Source organism: Pseudophryne corroboree, chromosome 6 (assembly GCF_028390025.1).
Source record: "Pseudophryne corroboree isolate aPseCor3 chromosome 6, aPseCor3.hap2, whole genome shotgun sequence".
Classification (NCBI taxonomy): domain Eukaryota; kingdom Metazoa; phylum Chordata; class Amphibia; order Anura; family Myobatrachidae; genus Pseudophryne; species Pseudophryne corroboree.
This window is the reverse complement of record NC_086449.1, coordinates 355,740,133-355,761,591: the sequence shown is the minus strand read 5'-3', so window position 1 is coordinate 355,761,591 and position 21,459 is coordinate 355,740,133.

The window sequence follows — 21,459 nt, the reverse complement described above, 5'->3', positions numbered from 1 at the left end:
TCATGGCCTCCCGCCTACAAACTATCCTTCCCCATCTACTGACGGACCAATAAGTGGGATTTATCCAGGGTCGCCATGCTATTAAAGCATTCAGAACGGCAATAGCGGCTGTTGCAATGGCATCTAATACACCCGATGCTGCCTTGACATACATAAGGCTTTTGATATGGTTTTATGGCCACATTTGTTTGCGGAACTGGAGAAACGGACTTTGACACAGAATTTATTGAAATAATTATTCTCTTTAGCATAATCCTTCAGCATACCTATTGCTTAATGGTATTGTAGAACCTTGTTTTCAACTGGCTAGGGGCACCCGACAAGGTTGCCCATTATCCCCTTCACTGTTTAATTTGGCCCTGGACTCACTTTTACGATCCCTTCAGACTGACCAATTTTTTCATGGTATTAAATTAGGGCATCACGAAATTAAACTCTCAGCATTCGCTGATGGTATCCTCCTTTACATAGGCAATCCAGAATTGTCCCTCCCATTCATTTTAGACAAAATAGGCCTTTTTAGTACAATCTCTGGCCTATATATTAATATGGACAAATATACCGCATTGGCATTGGGTGATATGATTGTGTACCCCCATTGGGCTAGGCGGTTTCCATTTATTTGGGCGACTCACCATATTCCTTACTTGGGAATATTGTTGTCCCGCAATTTAAACTTGCTATACAGCCTAAATGTCAAGAGGGCAATTTCCGTGCTCACTGAGGATGTTAAATCTTGGAATCGATTGAAACTATCTTTTTTGGGTAGGGCTAACCTTCTAAAGATGGTGGCAGTCCCACGTCTCTTGTACCCTATCCAATCATTACCAATACTTTTGACCAAAGCTGACTCTCTCCTTATTAAATCGATACTTAGTAAGTTTATCTGGAAAAGTGCTAGACTCGAGCTAGAATCGCTTTAAAGAAACTCCATCAACCAAAACACAATGGTGCAATAAATTTCCCTGATATTGTCACCTGTAATCATGCAGCGTTATTACGACATCTTCATGATTGGATTTTTAAATCATCGGTTTACACCGACATATCCTTAGAACAATTTTTTTTAACAAACAGCGACCTCATTTGTTTTCTTCATTCTCATGATCATGATGTACTGGATCAGGTACAGTCGAAATCCATTATTGTGGTCAACTAAACGGTTATGGCATATATTGTGCCATAAACAGAACCTTAATGCATATTATTCCCTTCACTTACCTTTCCTCCGCAACTTCCTTGATGGCATGGCTGCTCACCCTTTTGCTACATGGAGTTCAATGGGCTTCCACACTTTACGATCATTTGTCTCTATTGACCAAAAACGCCTTCTAACATTCATGGAATCGGCTTCTAACCACCCTGAGGTGGGTACATGCCCACTGGTGTTCTTACAATTAAAGTTTTACGCATCTCATGTGCTGCAACATTTCTCTACCACAGACTGGAAAAACCCTTTGGATTCCCTCCTGACCATCCCACCCCCTCAACGTAGAGCTATATTGATTCATTATAATATCTTACGGGACATTGTAGATAATGCTAAAACCCCAGGGGGTATGTCAAAATGGCTACATTATTTCCCGGCCCTATCAATACCAAACTATTCTCTCTGAAGAAACGACCAGTGCCTATCGGTCGATAAACGCGTCAGGGCTTAGGCTTTGGGAATCCTGCTTTCTCCATGGACATTATTTGTTTATTGCACCGCACTGCATTGCACCGCCCGACCTCTTCACTCTGGAGCCACCCGCAGTGGTCTTCCTTGCCAAATGGGGACCGTGGCCAGCAAACACTATATCCACGAGAAGGTTATTTGAAGGATTGCCGCGCCCTCGAGAGCCGCAGTGGTGATATCTACAGGGAGTCACTCAACTCCCTAGGACATGAATACACACAAAAAAATTTGAGAGATCACGTCTGCGCTCGTCAGGAAAAACTACTAAGGGGGAAAAAGATGGGTATGCACAGTATCTGAAAAATGATTTATAAAATAATAAAGATAATGTGGGTTACGTGGTGTCGTTACAACATGTAGAACCGGTTCTTTCTATTTGTGTCTTATTACTAGTTCTCCGAGTTGATACTGGAATAAATGTTCTCGATCACGTCCACTGTGGAGTAAAATTCTCCTTAGGGCTATCCCAAACGATTGTTCTCCGAGTTTTCTCCTGTACTCGCGTCCAGGGTATCGGGATAATTCTTATCCTCAATGATTGGAGACACAAAGACAGGGAAAAAACCGCTGATAGTGTAGTAAACGTGTAGGAAATGATGGGAATGTCTTAGGATTAGATCTTAATGAGAAGGTAGCTGCTGAGTGCGTACCAGTACTCACGTGAAACCGTGATATCTCCCTCGCGTAAAGGTATCTTTAGTGTTCTGGTGGTTTTTCTTCTCCTTCTCCAGACAGGATCCCTTATGGTTCTTGTCCTCGGGAGTGAGAGAGAGGAACAGTTGATGGTGTAGTATGTTAATTTAGAGTGGAGTGTATAAGAGCTGAAAGGCAATTCACTCCTCTAGATTCACAAATTACAATGGGGAGTGCGTACCGTACTCACATCCATAACGGGGTTTGGAAAACATATAAAGGTATCTTTCGTTTGATATGTCGTCGTACACGGTCACACTCATGCAAATTAGGTGTGGAGGAGGGAAAGAGGTGAAGAATGGGCGTACCCAACTCACACTGCACAATGGAAGAACTTGTATGTAAAGGTATCTTTAAGATGGTCCCACAGATTCTAGGTGCTCCTTATTCTAAGGTCCGTTCCTCTCGTATGGTACATGAAGAGAAGCGAAGCATGGTGTCATAAAGTGACACATAAAATATTTATTATACAAAAAAATTCTTTAAAATAACATAAGAACTGCCAATGAACTCCAGGTAAGAGAGGGGGGTACACACGGGTGAAGAGATGTTGAATGTCCGGATTATTCTCACCTTAGTAAGTACCGTCCCAAATCAGTCCCTGGTGGTCCTGGCCTTCACACCAACGCGTTTCGACTGTAGAAGTCTTTTTCAAGGTGTGTACTGAGGGTACCGGTGCCATTATTTATACCCCCTGACAGGAAGTCATGTGGTGGGGGTGTGGTTACAAAATATTCCAATACATCATGTTGTACATAAAATTACAATAAATTCTCATGATAGAGGATGACAAAATATTAAAATCATGTAAAACGCTAACCGCATCCTAGAAATAATAACAGAACAGAGAGAAATAGGTTTTGGAGAAATCGTCGCGTCACTTCCGGTATTTGGAACGCACGTGGTCCCGGAAGTGACGTCGTGATAATATTCAGAAGGTAGTGTGTTTCCGTGGAGAAATAGGGTGATGGTAACACGGAATATATTATGTGTTATATGGGGAAGAGGTAGTGGTGAGCCACTCATTATTAATTGGAGTGTCCCCAGCAACTGGGTTTCGTCCGGCCTTAATAGCGGCGGTGGAACGCATGAGCCGGAAGTGGCGTACATGCGTTCCACCTGATGGTGACGTCACTTCCGGTCGCGAATACCCGCGTAAAAGCGTTATCTGTGCAAGGTGGTGGAACGCATGTACCGGAAGTAACGTACATGCGTTCCACCTGGGGGGATTGGCATACCAGGGAAGACGATGTAAAGTATAATGCGTTCCAGATACTATAAGTGGAACGCACTCAAACCCGGAAGTAACCGGAAAAATCACGAGCGCTCTCTAAGGGAAAGGAAAAGGCATATTACATTAAGTGAAGTGAAGTTGCATTGGCGGAAGTATTCTAACAGAGAGCAATATTTCAGAGTGAATAACTAGAAGAAGATGAAAGTCTGGTTATCTAAAAGACAGTATAAAAACAAGATTATGTGTTTTGAGGCAGGATAAAACATGATTACAAAAAATAGGCAAGATAAAACATGATTACAAAAAATAGTAAAATATGTCTATTTGTAAAAATATACATATGTAAAAATAAAAATAAAAATAAAATTAAATTATAGTGCAGAGATTCGAAAATAGATGGATGGGAATGGTCCCATACAGGAATAATGGTCTGAATGGGTGGAGGGGAGTAAAGATGGCCATATGATTAATTGAACTCTGTCCGAGAGTGAAGTAAAAACTCTAATAATGTGGCTTGTGGGTGGTGTAGAACTGGATCAGATGGTTCATGGGTAGTCCAAGGTGCTTAAAGAAACCATTTTGTTTCGAATTCAAGATTAAGGCCTTTAGGTTTCAAGGTACCTAGGTTAAAAATGCTCCGCATTTCAGTTTGAGCAAGTCTTTCCTCGGTGTTTCCCTTTCTCCAGTTTCCTGCCACTGCTTGGATGCCGCAAAATAGTGTTATCTCTGATGGTTTGCAGTCATGTTCCTCCTTGAAGTGGGCCGAGATTCCATGCGTGAGAAGACCCTTTTTTATATTCCTGAGGTGCTCACTCATTCTTTCCTTCAGTTTTCTGGTCGTTCTACCAACGTATTGTTTGTTGCATTTACATTGTACTAGGTATACGACATTTTTGCTGTCACACGTAATAAATTCTTTAATGTTGTATTTTTTCTGGTTGCTGGTGGATGTATAGCTGGTTATGGTGGGTGTGTTGCTTTTACAGTTGCGGCACATTTGACACTGTCCGCACCTATAGAAGCCCTTGTTTTTAATGGTGATTGTTCTCTTAGGGGTCTCCAGTGCACTTTTCACAAGATGTTTGCGTAGATTATTGGCCTTTCGGTATATAAATCTTGGTTTATTCGATATGTATTGTTTGAGTATGGGATCTTGGAGTAATATTCCCCAGTTTTTTCTTATGATATGCTCCAGTCCCTTATACTGGCTACTGTATTTAGTGATGAAGGTAACCGTATTAGTATCACTTCTCCTGTCTTCCGTAGCTGCGGTTGGTCGAATCATAAGCTCCCTGTCAGCTTGCTGGTATTTTTCGTATGGCGAGTCCAGTAATTTGGTTCCATACCCTTTTTTCTGAAATTGTTTTTTCATGGAAGTGCCTTGGTTGTGATAATCCTGTAATTTGGAGCAATTCTTTCTTATCCTATGGAACTGACTACCAGGTACTGATGATAGCCAATTCGGATGGTGATTGCTGTTTATAGGGATAAATGAATTACAGTCCGTGGGTTTGGTATATGTTTTAGTCTGTATCGTGCCTTCTTCTATAAATATGGAAAGATCGAGAAAATTGACGGATTCGGTGCTCTTCTGGTATGTGAGTTTTATGTTTCTATGGTTGGTATTCAAAAATTCACAGAAGGCATCCAGTTGAGTTGGATCTCCCCTCCAGATGAAGAGGATATCATCTATATAGCGTTTCCATAGCACCAGGTTCGCCCCGAATTCATGGTCACCGAAGACTGTTTTTTCTTCCCAATGAGCCATGAAGAGGTTGGCGTAACTAGGGGCGAACCTGGTGCCCATGGCTGTGCCATGCAGTTGAAGGTAGAATGAATTGTCGAACCAGAAAAAATTATTGGTTAAAATAAATTCAATACTTTCCAAAACAAAGGTTTTACGATCATGGTTCATGGAATCTGCTTCTAGAAAATGCGATGTTGCTTCCAAGCCGTGTTGATGACTAATGGCCGTATAAAGAGAGGTGACATCCGCTGTGACAAGAATGCATTCCGATGACCAACTGATGAGATTTAATTCCTGCAGAACTGCTGTAGAGTCTTTGAGATAGGATCTGGTATTTTGTGCAAGAGGCTGTAGGATATGGTCTATGTACTGGGATAGATTGGAAGTGATTGATTCTGTGCCGGCTACTATAGGTCGGCCTGGTGGATGCGTGTTGTCTTTATGGATTTTGGGAAGAGTGTAAATGACTGGTAGCGATGGATGTGGGATGGTGATATAGTCCCGTTCTTTCTCAGTAATAACTTTTTTTCTTTCATATTTGGTCAGTAGATCTGTCATTCTTTTTGACGTTGTCTCAGATGGATTCCCTCTGAGTTTCTTATAAGTTCTCCCATCGTTCAGTTGTCTCTCGATCTCCTTCTTGTATTCCTCTACATTTTGGATGACCACTGCGCCCCCTTTATCCGCCGGTTTGATGACGATCATGTGATTGTCTTGGAGGCTCTTTAGGGCCTCTCTTTCTCCTTTTGTCATATTGGGTTTGGTTATATTTTTGAATGTAGTGTTTTCAAGTTCATCCTTTACAATTCGTTCGAAGCTCTCAATAAAACATCCCTTCTTAAAGGTAGGAAAAAAGGTTGACTTAGGTTTGAATATTGAGGTGCCTTGGTCATTGGTGCTAGAGGCAGTATCCTGGTCGTGGAAGAATTTTTTTAAAGTCAACTTCCTTATGAATCGTTGTAGATCGATGTAGGCCTCAAATTTGTCCAGATTACTGGAAGGGGCGTATTTCAATCCTTTTTGGAGAACATTTTCCTCATCTTTAGTGAGGACGTGATTGCTGAGGTTGTAGATCTTGGTGAAAGTGGTCTCTTGGTTGTTACTCTCTGTCTCCTCAATTTCTATAATACTATCAGTCCTGGTTGAAGTGGTGGTCTTTTTCTTTTTATGGTGAGTTGATCGATGTTTTTTGGATGAGTTCTTTCCTCGTCTTCCTCTCCTTGTTATCGTCTTATGTTTTGGCGGCTCCTGCTTTCCTCTAAAAAAACTTCGTTGTTGTCTTCATTTCTCCTGTGGGAGTAGGATCTATGGGGTGGTCTTCTCTTAGTTTCTGGGGTGTCGTGTCTTCTGGTATATTCCGAGGGTCTGCCTTCACGTTGATTCCTATCCTCGATGGTTCGATAGTGGGGGTGTCTTGGATTGTATCTATCCTGAAAAGACATTCCTTCCCGTGAGTATCGCCTTCTTGGGTAGGTGCGTGATTCGTTGGGAGACCGGACTCGTTGTCTCGGTGTCCATGTTCTGCTATAGGAGTTCCTCCGTGGGCTGATTCTATGTCCAATCTGCTTCCAATTTTGTCTCCATTCAGGGGTATGCCAGTCTTCATTTCTTTCAAATCTGACTCTGTTGTGGGTTGGCTTATTTTTGAAGAAGTTTTTCTCTTTTTTAGTTTGTTGATGTTGTACTCCGTCCTTAAAATCGTTCATATCCCTGATGTATTTTTTCTTTTTCTTTTCCATAAGTTCTTTCTCATTGGTGGCAATTTTGTCGACGATGTCTTGTTCCATCTCTTTGAAGTCTGGTAGACCCGTCATTGGTTCTATAGTTCCTCTGAGTGTCTCTATTTCTGTTTCTAAGTCTTTCAGGTCCTTACTTCTCTCTCGGACTATAAGTCTCATTAGGGACATAGAGCAAGAGTCAATGATGCGGATCCATTCTTCTTCAAATGCGGGGGATTTGTTGGTGAAAGTGGGTAGTTTGTCTATTCTTAGCCCTCTAGGTATAATTTCCTCGGCTAAGTATCTCTCCAATGCTACTACCTCCCACCATATCTTTCCCTCTTTTATTAATGCTCTTTCTAACTTGGACATCACATTCTCTAAATCTTCATCTGCTAATTCAACAGAATCATGTTTGTTGTTAAATATGTGATCAAATTTATCTTTTCTCACATTTCTGTGGGAGAACATGATGGTACTAAAGGGCAGCGGTGGTCCTTCTGGGTGAGTGGATGGCTAAGTCGAGAAGGTTATTTGAAGGATTGCCGCGCCCTCGAGAGCCGCAGTGGTGATATCTACAGGGAGTCACTCAACTCCCTAGGACATGAATACACACAAAAAAATTTGAGAGATCACGTCTGCGCTCGTCAGGAAAAACTACTAAGGGGGAAAAAGATGGGTATGCACAGTATCTGAAAAATGATTTATAAAATAATAAAGATAATGTGGGTTACGTGGTGTCGTTACAACATGTAGAACCGGTTCTTTCTATTTGTGTCTTATTACTAGTTCTCCGAGTTGATACTGGAATAAATGTTCTCGATCACGTCCACTGTGGAGTAAAATTCTCCTTAGGGCTATCCCAAACGATTGTTCTCCGAGTTTTCTCCTGTACTCGCGTCCAGGGTATCGGGATAATTCTTATCCTCAATGATTGGAGACACAAAGACAGGGAAAAAACCGCTGATAGTGTAGTAAACGTGTAGGAAATGATGGGAATGTCTTAGGATTAGATCTTAATGAGAAGGTAGCTGCTGAGTGCGTACCAGTACTCACGTGAAACCGTGATATCTCCCTCGCGTAAAGGTATCTTTAGTGTTCTGGTGGTTTTTCTTCTCCTTCTCCAGACAGGATCCCTTATGGTTCTTGTCCTCGGGAGTGAGAGAGAGGAACAGTTGATGGTGTAGTATGTTAATTTAGAGTGGAGTGTATAAGAGCTGAAAGGCAATTCACTCCTCTAGATTCACAAATTACAATGGGGAGTGCGTACCGTACTCACATCCATAACGGGGTTTGGAAAACATATAAAGGTATCTTTCGTTTGATATGTCGTCGTACACGGTCACACTCATGCAAATTAGGTGTGGAGGAGGGAAAGAGGTGAAGAATGGGCGTACCCAACTCACACTGCACAATGGAAGAACTTGTATGTAAAGGTATCTTTAAGATGGTCCCACAGATTCTAGGTGCTCCTTATTCTAAGGTCCGTTCCTCTCGTATGGTACATGAAGAGAAGCGAAGCATGGTGTCATAAAGTGACACATAAAATATTTATTATACAAAAAAATTCTTTAAAATAACATAAGAACTGCCAATGAACTCCAGGTAAGAGAGGGGGGTACACACGGGTGAAGAGATGTTGAATGTCCGGATTATTCTCACCTTAGTAAGTACCGTCCCAAATCAGTCCCTGGTGGTCCTGGCCTTCACACCAACGCGTTTCGACTGTAGAAGTCTTTTTCAAGGTGTGTACTGAGGGTACCGGTGCCATTATTTATACCCCCTGACAGGAAGTCATGTGGTGGGGGTGTGGTTACAAAATATTCCAATACATCATGTTGTACATAAAATTACAATAAATTCTCATGATAGAGGATGACAAAATATTAAAATCATGTAAAACGCTAACCGCATCCTAGAAATAATAACAGAACAGAGAGAAATAGGTTTTGGAGAAATCGTCGCGTCACTTCCGGTATTTGGAACGCACGTGGTCCCGGAAGTGACGTCGTGATAATATTCAGAAGGTAGTGTGTTTCCGTGGAGAAATAGGGTGATGGTAACACGGAATATATTATGTGTTATATGGGGAAGAGGTAGTGGTGAGCCACTCATTATTAATTGGAGTGTCCCCAGCAACTGGGTTTCGTCCGGCCTTAATAGCGGCGGTGGAACGCATGAGCCGGAAGTGGCGTACATGCGTTCCACCTGATGGTGACGGCACTTCCGGTCGCGAATACCCGCGTAAAAGCGTTATCTGTGCAAGGTGGTGGAACGCATGTACCGGAAGTAACGTACATGCGTTCCACCTGGGGGGATTGGCATACCAGGGAAGACGATGTAAAGTATAATGCGTTCCAGATACTATAAGTGGAACGCACTCAAACCCGGAAGTAACCGGAAAAATCACGAGCGCTCTCTAAGGGAAAGGAAAAGGCATATTACATTAAGTGAAGTGAAGTTGCATTGGCGGAAGTATTCTAACAGAGAGCAATATTTCAGAGTGAATAACTAGAAGAAGATGAAAGTCTGGTTATCTAAAAGACAGTATAAAAACAAGATTATGTGTTTTGAGGCAGGATAAAACATGATTACAAAAAATAGGCAAGATAAAACATGATTACAAAAAATAGTAAAATATGTCTATTTGTAAAAATATACATATGTAAAAATAAAAATAAAAATAAAATTAAATTATAGTGCAGAGATTCGAAAATAGATGGATGGGAATGGTCCCATACAGGAATAATGGTCTGAATGGGTGGAGGGGAGTAAAGATGGCCATATGATTAATTGAACTCTGTCCGAGAGTGAAGTAAAAACTCTAATAATGTGGCTTGTGGGTGGTGTAGAACTGGATCAGATGGTTCATGGGTAGTCCAAGGTGCTTGAAGAAACCATTTTGTTTCGAATTCAAGATTAAGGCCTTTAGGTTTCAAGGTACCTAGGTTAAAAATGCTCCGCATTTCAGTTTGAGCAAGTCTTTCCTCGGTGTTTCCCTTTCTCCAGTTTCCTGCCACTGCTTGGATGCCGCAAAATAGTGTTATCTCTGATGGTTTGCAGTCATGTTCCTCCTTGAAGTGGGCCGAGATTCCATGCGTGAGAAGACCCTTTTTTATATTCCTGAGGTGCTCACTCATTCTTTCCTTCAGTTTTCTGGTCGTTCTACCAACGTATTGTTTGTTGCATTTACATTGTACTAGGTATACGACATTTTTGCTGTCACACGTAATAAATTCTTTAATGTTGTATTTTTTCTGGTTGCTGGTGGATGTATAGCTGGTTATGGTGGGTGTGTTGCTTTTACAGTTGCGGCACATTTGACACTGTCCGCACCTATAGAAGCCCTTGTTTTTAATGGTGATTGTTCTCTTAGGGGTCTCCAGTGCACTTTTCACAAGATGTTTGCGTAGATTATTGGCCTTTCGGTATATAAATCTTGGTTTATTCGATATGTATTGTTTGAGTATGGGATCTTGGAGTAATAGTCCCCAGTTTTTTCTTATGATATGCTCCAGTCCCTTATACTGGCTACTGTATTTAGTGATGAAGGTAACCGTATTAGTATCACTTCTCCTGTCTTCCGTAGCTGCGGTTGGTCGAATCATAAGCTCCCTGTCAGCTTGCTGGTATTTTTCGTATGGCGAGTCCAGTAATTTGGTTCCATACCCTTTTTTTCTGAAATTGTTTTTTCATGGAAGTGCCTTGGTTGTGATAATCCTGTAATTTGGAGCAATTCTTTCTTATCCTATGGAACTGACTACCAGGTACTGATGATAGCCAATTCGGATGGTGATTGCTGTTTATAGGGATAAATGAATTACAGTCCGTGGGTTTGGTATATGTTTTAGTCTGTATCGTGCCTTCTTCTATAAATATGGAAAGATCGAGAAAATTGACGGATTCGGTGGTCTTCTGGTATGTGAGTTTTATGTTTCTATGGTTGGTATTCAAAAATTCACAGAAGGCATCCAGTTGAGTTGGATCTCCCCTCCAGATGAAGAGGATATCATCTATATAGCGTTTCCATAGCACCAGGTTCGCCCCGAATTCATGGTCACCGAAGACTGTTTTTTCTTCCCAATGAGCCATGAAGAGGTTGGCGTAACTAGGGGCGAACCTGGTGCCCATGGCTGTGCCATGCAGTTGAAGGTAGAATGAATTGTCGAACCAGAAAAAATTATTGGTTAAAATAAATTCAATACTTTCCAAAACAAAGGTTTTACGATCATGGTTCATGGAATCTGCTTCTAGAAAATGCGATGTTGCTTCCAAGCCGTGTTGATGACTAATGGCCGTATAAAGAGAGGTGACATCCGCTGTGACAAGAATGCATTCCGATGACCAACTGATGAGATTTAATTCCTGCAGAACTGCTGTAGAGTCTTTGAGATAGGATCTGGTATTTTGTGCAAGAGGCTGTAGGATATGGTCTATGTACTGGGATAGATTGGAAGTGATTGATTCTGTGCCGGCTACTATAGGTCGGCCTGGTGGATGCGTGTTGTCTTTATGGATTTTGGGAAGAGTGTAAATGACTGGTAGCGATGGATGTGGGATGGTGATATAGTCCCGTTCTTTCTCAGTAATAACTTTTTTTCTTTCATATTTGGTCAGTAGATCTGTCATTCTTTTTGACGTTGTCTCAGATGGATTCCCTCTGAGTTTCTTATAAGTTCTCCCATCGTTCAGTTGTCTCTCGATCTCCTTCTTGTATTCCTCTACATTTTGGATGACCACTGCGCCCCCTTTATCCGCCGGTTTGATGACGATCATGTGATTGTCTTGGAGGCTCTTTAGGGCCTCTCTTTCTCCTTTTGTCATATTGGGTTTGGTTATATTTTTGAATGTAGTGTTTTCAAGTTCATCCTTTACAATTCGTTCGAAGCTCTCAATAAAACATCCCTTCTTAAAGGTAGGAAAAAAGGTTGACTTAGGTTTGAATATTGAGGTGCCTTGGTCATTGGTGCTAGAGGCAGTATCCTGGTCGTGGAAGAATTTTTTTAAAGTCAACTTCCTTATGAATCGTTGTAGATCGATGTAGGCCTCAAATTTGTCCAGATTACTGGAAGGGGCGTATTTCAATCCTTTTTGGAGAACATTTTCCTCATCTTTAGTGAGGACGTGATTGCTGAGGTTGTAGATCTTGGTGAAAGTGGTCTCTTGGTTGTTACTCTCTGTCTCCTCAATTTCTATAATACTATCAGTCCTGGTTGAAGTGGTGGTCTTTTTCTTTTTATGGTGAGTTGATCGATGTTTTTTGGATGAGTTCTTTCCTCGTCTTCCTCTCCTTGTTATCGTCTTATGTTTTGGCGGCTCCTGCTTTCCTCTAAAAAAACTTCGTTGTTGTCTTCATTTCTCCTGTGGGAGTAGGATCTATGGGGTGGTCTTCTCTTAGTTTCTGGGGTGTCGTGTCTTCTGGTATATTCCGAGGGTCTGCCTTCACGTTGATTCCTATCCTCGATGGTTCGATAGTGGGGGTGTCTTGGATTGTATCTATCCTGAAAAGACATTCCTTCCCGTGAGTATCGCCTTCTTGGGTAGGTGCGTGATTCGTTGGGAGACCGGACTCGTTGTCTCGGTGTCCATGTTCTGCTATAGGAGTTCCTCCGTGGGCTGATTCTATGTCCAATCTGCTTCCAATTTTGTCTCCATTCAGGGGTATGCCAGTCTTCATTTCTTTCAAATCTGACTCTGTTGTGGGTTGGCTTATTTTTGAAGAAGTTTTTCTCTTTTTTAGTTTGTTGATGTTGTACTCCGTCCTTAAAATCGTTCATATCCCTGATGTATTTTTTCTTTTTCTTTTCCATAAGTTCTTTCTCATTGGTGGCAATTTTGTCGACGATGTCTTGTTCCATCTCTTTGAAGTCTGGTAGACCCGTCATTGGTTCTATAGTTCCTCTGAGTGTCTCTATTTCTGTTTCTAAGTCTTTCAGGTCCTTACTTCTCTCTCGGACTATGAGTCTCATTAGGGACATAGAGCAAGAGTCAATGATGCGGATCCATTCTTCTTCAAATGCGGGGGATTTGTTGGTGAAAGTGGGTAGTTTGTCTATTCTTAGCCCTCTAGGTATAATTTCCTCGGCTAAGTATCTCTCCAATGCTACTACCTCCCACCATATCTTTCCCTCTTTTATTAATGCTCTTTCTAACTTGGACATCACATTCTCTAAATCTTCATCTGCTAATTCAACAGAATCATGTTTGTTGTTAAATATGTGATCAAATTTATCTTTTCTCACATTTCTGTGGGAGAACATGATGGTACTAAAGGGCAGCGGTGGTCCTTCTGGGTGAGTGGATGGCTAAGTCGAGAAGGTTATTTGAAGGATTGCCGCGCCCTCGAGAGCCGCAGTGGTGATATCTACAGGGAGTCACTCAACTCCCTAGGACATGAATACACACAAAAAAATTTGAGAGATCACGTCTGCGCTCGTCAGGAAAAACTTAGCCATCCACTCACCCAGAAGGACCACCGCTGCCCTTTAGTACCATCATGTTCTCCCACAGAAATGTGAGAAAAGATAAATTTGATCACATATTTAACAACAAACATGATTCTGTTGAATTAGCAGATGAAGATTTAGAGAATGTGATGTCCAAGTTAGAAAGAGCATTAATAAAAGAGGGAAAGATATGGTGGGAGGTAGTAGCATTGGAGAGATACTTAGCCGAGGAAATTATACCTAGAGGGCTAAGAATAGACAAACTACCCACTTTCACCAACAAATCCCCCGCATTTGAAGAAGAATGGATCCGCATCATTGACTCTGGCTCTATGTCCCTAATGAGACTCATAGTCCGAGAGAGAAGTAAGGACCTGAAAGACTTAGAAACAGAAATAGAGACACTCAGAGGAACTATAGAACCAATGACGGGTCTACCAGACTTCAAAGAGATGGAACAAGACATCGTCGACAAAATTGCCACCAATGAGAAAGAACTTATGGAAAAGAAAAAGAAAAAATACATCAGGGATATGAACGATTTTAAGGACGGAGTACATCAACAAACTAAAAAAGAGAAAAACTTCTTCAAAAATAAGCCAACCCACAACAGAGTCAGATTTGAAAGAAATGAAGACTGGCATACCCCTGAATGGAGACAAAATTGGAAGCAGATTGGACATAGAATCAGCCCACGGAGGAACTCCTATAGCAGAACATGGACACCGAGACAACGAGTCCGGTCTCCCAACGAATCACGCACCTACCCAAGAAGGCGATACTCACGGGAAGGAATGTCTTTTCAGGATAGATACAATCCAAGACACCCCCACTATCGAACCATCGAGGATAGGAATCAACGTGAAGGCAGACCCTCGGAATATACCAGAAGACACGACACCCCAGAAACTAAGAGAAGACCACCCCATAGATCCTACTCCCACAGGAGAAATGAAGACAACAACGAAGTTTTTTTAGAGGAAAGCAGGAGCCGCCAAAACATAAGACGATAACAAGGAGAGGAAGACGAGGAAAGAACTCATCCAAAAAACATCGATCAACTCACCATAAAAAGAAAAAGACCACCACTTCAACCAGGACTGATAGTATTATAGAAATTGAGGAGACAGAGAGTAACAACCAAGAGACCACTTTCACCAAGATCTACAACCTCAGCAATCACGTCCTCACTAAAGATGAGGAAAATGTTCTCCAAAAAGGATTGAAATACGCCCCTTCCAGTAATCTGGACAAATTTGAGGCCTACATCGATCTACAACGATTCATAAGGAAGTTGACTTTAAAAAAATTCTTCCACGACCAGGATACTGCCTCTAGCACCAATGACCAAGGCACCTCAATATTCAAACCTAAGTCAACCTTTTTTCCTACCTTTAAGAAGGGATGTTTTATTGAGAGCTTCGAACGAATTGTAAAGGATGAACTTGAAAACACTACATTCAAAAATATAACCAAACCCAATATGACAAAAGGAGAAAGAGAGGCCCTAAAGAGCCTCCAAGACAATCACATGATCGTCATCAAACCGGCGGATAAAGGGGGCGCAGTGGTCATCCAAAATGTAGAGGAATACAAGAAGGAGATCGAGAGACAACTGAACGATGGGAGAACTTATAAGAAACTCAGAGGGAATCCATCTGAGACAACGTCAAAAAGAATGACAGATCTACTGACCAAATATGAAAGAAAAAAAGTTATTACTGAGAAAGAACGGGACTATATCACCATCCCACATCCATCGCTACCAGTCATTTACACTCTTCCCAAAATCCATAAAGACAACACGCATCCACCAGGCCGACCTATAGTAGCCGGCACAGAATCAATCACTTCCAATCTATCCCAGTACATAGACCATATCCTACAGCCTCTTGCACAAAATACCAGATCCTATCTCAAAGACTCTACAGCAGTTCTGCAGGAATTAAATCTCATCAGTTGGTCATCGGAATGCATTCTTGTCACAGCGGATGTCACCTCTCTTTATACGGCCATTAGTCATCAACACGGCTTGGAAGCAACATCGCATTTTCTAGAAGCAGATTCCATGAACCATGATCGTAAAACCTTTGTTTTGGAAAGTATTGAATTTATTTTAACCAATAATTTTTTCTGGTTCGACAATTCATTCTACCTTCAACTGCATGGCACAGCCATGGGCACCAGGTTCGCCCCTAGTTACGCCAACCTCTTCATGGCTCATTGGGAAGAAAAAACAGTCTTCGGTGACCATGAATTCGGGGCGAACCTGGTGCTATGGAAACGCTATATAGATGATATCCTCTTCATCTGGAGGGGAGATCCAACTCAACTGGATGCCTTCTGTGAATTTTTGAATACCAACCATAGAAACATAAAACTCACATACCAGAAGACCACCGAATCCGTCAATTTTCTCGGTCTTTCCATATTTATAGAAGCAGGCACGATACAGACTAAAACATATACCAAACCCACGGACTGTAATTCATTTATCCCTATAAACAGCAATCACCATCCGAATTGGCTATCATCAGTACCTGGTAGTCAGTTCCATAGGATAAGAAAGAATTGCTCCAAATTACAGGATTATCACAACCAAGGCACTTCCATGAAAAAACAATTTCAGAAAAAAGGGTATGGAACCAAATTACTGGACTCGCCATACGAAAAATACCAGCAAGCTGACAGGGAGCTTGTGATTCGACCAACCGCAGCTACGGAAGACAGGAGAAGTGATACTAATACGGTTACCTTCATCACTAAATACAGTAGCCAGTATAAGGGACTGGAGCATATCATAAGAAAAAACTGGGGACTATTACTCCAAGATCCCATACTCAAACAATACATATCGAATAAACCAAGATTTATATACCGAAAGGCCAATAATCTACGCAAACATCTTGTGAAAAGTGCACTGGAGACCCCTAAGAGAACAATCACCATTAAAAACAAGGGCTTCTATAGGTGCGGACAGTGTCAAATGTGCCGCAACTGTAAAAGCAACACACCCACCATAACCAGCTATACATCCACCAGCAACCAGAAAAAATACAACATTAAAGAATTTATTACGTGTGACAGCAAAAATGTCGTATACCTAGTACAATGTAAATGCAACAAACAATACGTTGGTAGAACGACCAGAAAACTGAAGGAAAGAATGAGTGAGCACCTCAGGAATATAAAAAAGGGTCTTCTCACGCATGGAATCTCGGCCCACTTCAAGGAGGAACATGACTGCAAACCATCAGAGATAACACTATTTTGCGGCATCCAAGCAGTGGCAGGAAACTGGAGAAAGGGAAACACCGAGGAAAGACTTGCTCAAACTGAAATGCGGAGCATTTTTAACCTAGGTACCTTGAAACCTAAAGGCCTTAATCTTGAATTCGAAACAAAATGGTTTCTTTAAGCACCTTGGACTACCCATGAACCATCTGATCCAGTTCTACACCACCCACAAGCCACATTATTAGAGTTTTTACTTCACTCTCGGACAGAGTTCAATTAATCATATGGCCATCTTTACTCCCCTCCACCCATTCAGACCATTATTCCTGTATGGGACCATTCCCATCCATCTATTTTCGAATCTCTGCACTATAATTTAATTTTATTTTTATTTTTATTTTTACATATGTATATTTTTACAAATAGACATATTTTACTATTTTTTGTAATCATGTTTTATCTTGCCTATTTTTTGTAATCATGTTTTATCCTGCCTCAAAACACATAATCTTGTTTTTATACTGTCTTTTAGATAACCAGACTTTCATCTTCTTCTAGTTATTCACTCTGAAATATTGCTCTCTGTTAGAATACTTCCGCCAATGCAACTTCACTTCACTTAATGTAATATGCCTTTTCCTTTCCCTTAGAGAGCGCTCGTGATTTTTCCGGTTACTTCCGGGTTCGAGTGCGTTCCACTTATAGTATCTGGAACGCATTATACTTTACATCGTCTTCCCTGGTATGCCAATCCCCCCAGGTGGAACGCATGTACGTTACTTCCGGTACATGCGTTCCACCACCTTGCACAGATAACGCTTTTACGCGGGTATTCGCGACCGGAAGTGACGTCACCATCAGGTGGAACGCATGTACGCCACTTCCGGCTCATGCGTTCCACCGCCGCTATTAAGGCCGGACGAAACCCAGTTGCTGGGGACACTCCAATTAATAATGAGTGGCTCACCACTACCTCTTCCCCATATAACACATAATATATTCCGTGTTACCATCACCCTATTTCTCCACGGAAACACACTACCTTCTGAATATTATCACGACGTCACTTCCGGGACCACGTGCGTTCCAAATACCGGAAGTGACGCGACGATTTCTCCAAAACCTATTTCTCTCTGTTCTGTTATTATTTCTAGGATGCGGTTAGCGTTTTACATGATTTTAATATTTTGTCATCCTCTATCATGAGAATTTATTGTAATTTTATGTACAACATGATGTATTGGAATATTTTGTAACCACACCCCCACCACATGACTTCCTGTCAGGGGGTATAAATAATGGCACCGGTACCCTCAGTACACACCTTGAAAAAGACTTCTACAGTCGAAACGCGTTGGTGTGAAGGCCAGGACCACCAGGGACTGATTTGGGACGGTACTTACTAAGGTGAGAATAATCCGGACATTCAACATCTCTTCACCCGTGTGTACCCCCCTCTCTTACCTGGAGTTCATTGGCAGTTCTTATGTTATTTTAAAGAATTTTTTTGTATAATAAATATTTTATGTGTCACTTTATGACACCATGCTTCGCTTCTCTTCATGTACCATACGAGAGGAACGGACCTTAGAATAAGGAGCACCTAGAATCTGTGGGACCATCTTAAAGATACCTTTACATACAAGTTCTTCCATTGTGCAGTGTGAGTTGGGTACGCCCATTCTTCACCTCTTTCCCTCCTCCACACCTAATTTGCATGAGTGTGACCGTGTACGACGACATATCAAACGAAAGATACCTTTATATGTTTTCCAAACCCCGTTATGGATGTGAGTACGGTACGCACTCCCCATTGTAATTTGTGAATCTAGAGGAGTGAATTGCCTTTCAGCTCTTATACACTCCACTCTAAATTAACATACTACACCATCAACTGTTCCTCTCTCTCACTCCCGAGGACAAGAACCATAAGGGATCCTGTCTGGAGAAGGAGAAGAAAAACCACCAGAACACTAAAGATACCTTTACGCGAGGGAGATATCACGGTTTCACGTGAGTACTGGTACGCACTCAGCAGCTACCTTCTCATTAAGATCTAATCCTAAGACATTCCCATCATTTCCTACACGTTTACTACACTATCAGCGGTTTTTTCCCTGTCTTTGTGTCTCCAATCATTGAGGATAAGAATTATCCCGATACCCTGGACGCGAGTACAGGAGAAAACTCGGAGAACAATCGTTTGGGATAGCCCTAAGGAGAATTTTACTCCACAGTGGACGTGATCGAGAACATTTATTCCAGTATCAACTCGGAGAACTAGTAATAAGACACAAATAGAAAGAACCGGTTCTACATGTTGTAACGACACCACGTAACCCACATTATCTTTATTATTTTATAAATCATTTTTCAGATACTGTGCATACCCATCTTTTTCCCCCTTAGTAGTTTTTCCTGACGAGCGCAGACTATATCCACGAGTGAGCGGCATAACCAGCCAGCGCACGGGGACGCCCAGCGCTGCCGGTCTGAACTCATTTGGAAGCGGTAAGCCGTAATCACTGTTAACGCCTCTCTCAGTGTAATCCATAGAGAGCGGCTGACGGAGCCGCTGCAGTGTGTAGTGTAACTATCGGATGCCCTAGCTAGCGGTGTACTCGCTATCAAAAGGTCTAAAAACTTAAAAAATTATAGAATTTATTACGAAAGGGCAAGTATCCCTAACAATTTTTGGAATATCCAATGGAACTTTGATCTATTATCCTTTGAAGAAAGCTAAATATCAGATATAACCTTAAAATATCATCAGATGTACTCTATTGTTTTGCCATAAGGAAAACTTCATTATCCAATTTGATATACATCATTGTGTCGAGTTCCTTGGAATTAATTGTGGACTTTAGTTGGGAGGATCCCATTTAATCCAACATATCATGTTTTTTAATTGAGATTTATTGTGATTCACATGTGCAATATAACCAGCTCTTATTATTAATATTATAATTATTACATACCGTCTGTGCGGGTTTTTAATATAAAAATAAATATTTGCTTAGAATTTCAGTCTGTTTGCGCTCTCTATTACCCCTTTCACATCGCACAAATAAGCCGGTATCGACACGGCATATTGCCGTGTCGAAGCGGGTCAGTGTGCGATGTGAAAGGTCCTTGGTCGTTTTAGCGGGTCGCCTGACCCGGTAATTCAACCCGGCAAAAAAGAAGGGTTTTACCCGGGTTGATTACCGGGTCAGGTGCGGTGTGAATGGGAGCCGTGTCGATGCGACACGGTTCCCATTCACAGCATTGGGAGAGGCGGCGCAGGAGATGAGCTCATTTCCCGGAGCCGCCTCCACCCCCGCCCCTGCTGCTGCTGCGCCCCCCCGCTGCTATGGCAACCGACCCGGTATATTGCCGGGTCGGAAAGCCAGCAGAGGGGAGCAAATGCCAGATCCCACCCGGTAAGGACACGTTTCTTTTACCGGGTGGGATCCGGCATTTGAGATCTGAATGCGGTATATGTTTCTTTTATACTATCGATACCAACCCTGGAGAAAGTTCTCCTATATTCTCAAAAAAACCCTGTCAGCCAGCATGTACATGGAATTGTTCCTTAACACTTATCACAGCAGTTACCTATCGCTGCTCAGACGTTACCATGGGATACAGTCAATTTACCTCCAATCAAAATCCCGACGGTCGAAATCCCAATAGTAATTGACCGACGGTCAAAATCCCGACAAGGTCAAAATCCCGACATGTACAAAATACTGACATTTAAAACCGACAAGGTCAAAATACCGACGTGACGGTTCCATTTCACAGCATAGGGAGAGGCGGCGCAGGAGATGAGCTCATCTCCCGGAGCCGCCTCCACCCCCGCCCCTGCGGCTGCTGCGCCCCCCCGCTGCTATGGCAACCGACCCGGTATATTGCCGGGTCGGAAAGCCAGCGGAAGGGAGCAAATGCCGGATCCCACCCGGTAAGGACACGTTTCTTTTACCGGGTGGGATCCGGCATTTGAGATCTGAATGCGGTATATGTTTCTTTTATACTATCGATACCAACCCTGGAGAAAGTTCTCCTATATTCTCAAAAAAAACCTGTCAGCCAGCATGTACATGGAATTGTTCCTTAACACTTATCACAGCAGTTACCTATCGCCGCTCAGACGTTACCATGGGATACAGTCAATTTACCTCCAATCAAAATCCAGACGGTCGAAATCCCAACAGTAATTGACCGACGGTCAAAATCCCGACAAGGTCAAAATCCCGACATGTACAAAATACTGACATTTAAAACCGACAAGGTCAAAATACCGACGTGTAAAATGCCGACAGGTCAAAATGGCGACATGAGTTTTTCATTGAAACCGACTTGTTCATACTTTACCATCCCAGTGGACCTGGAGGGGGAATATAATAGTGTGTCAAGTGCAGCGAGGCACCGTGCCCGAAGCATGGCGAGTGCAGCGTCATGGTGTCCAACGCGATTACAAAAAGACAAGAATGTGGAACGTTTTTTTACGATGTGGGAATCATATATAGATACACTACCTCTCTTTGTCAAGCAACAACTTCACCATAGCGTAAAGAACACTGTATGGTAACTAGCAAAAATTGCTATAGGCGAACCACCAATTGTTTTTTTCTTAATTACTCCCAGGCTTTGAATAATCTATATAGAAATGTACTGCTCATTTCTGTTATGTTGTTGTTCACGCACTGTAATCTGACATCTTT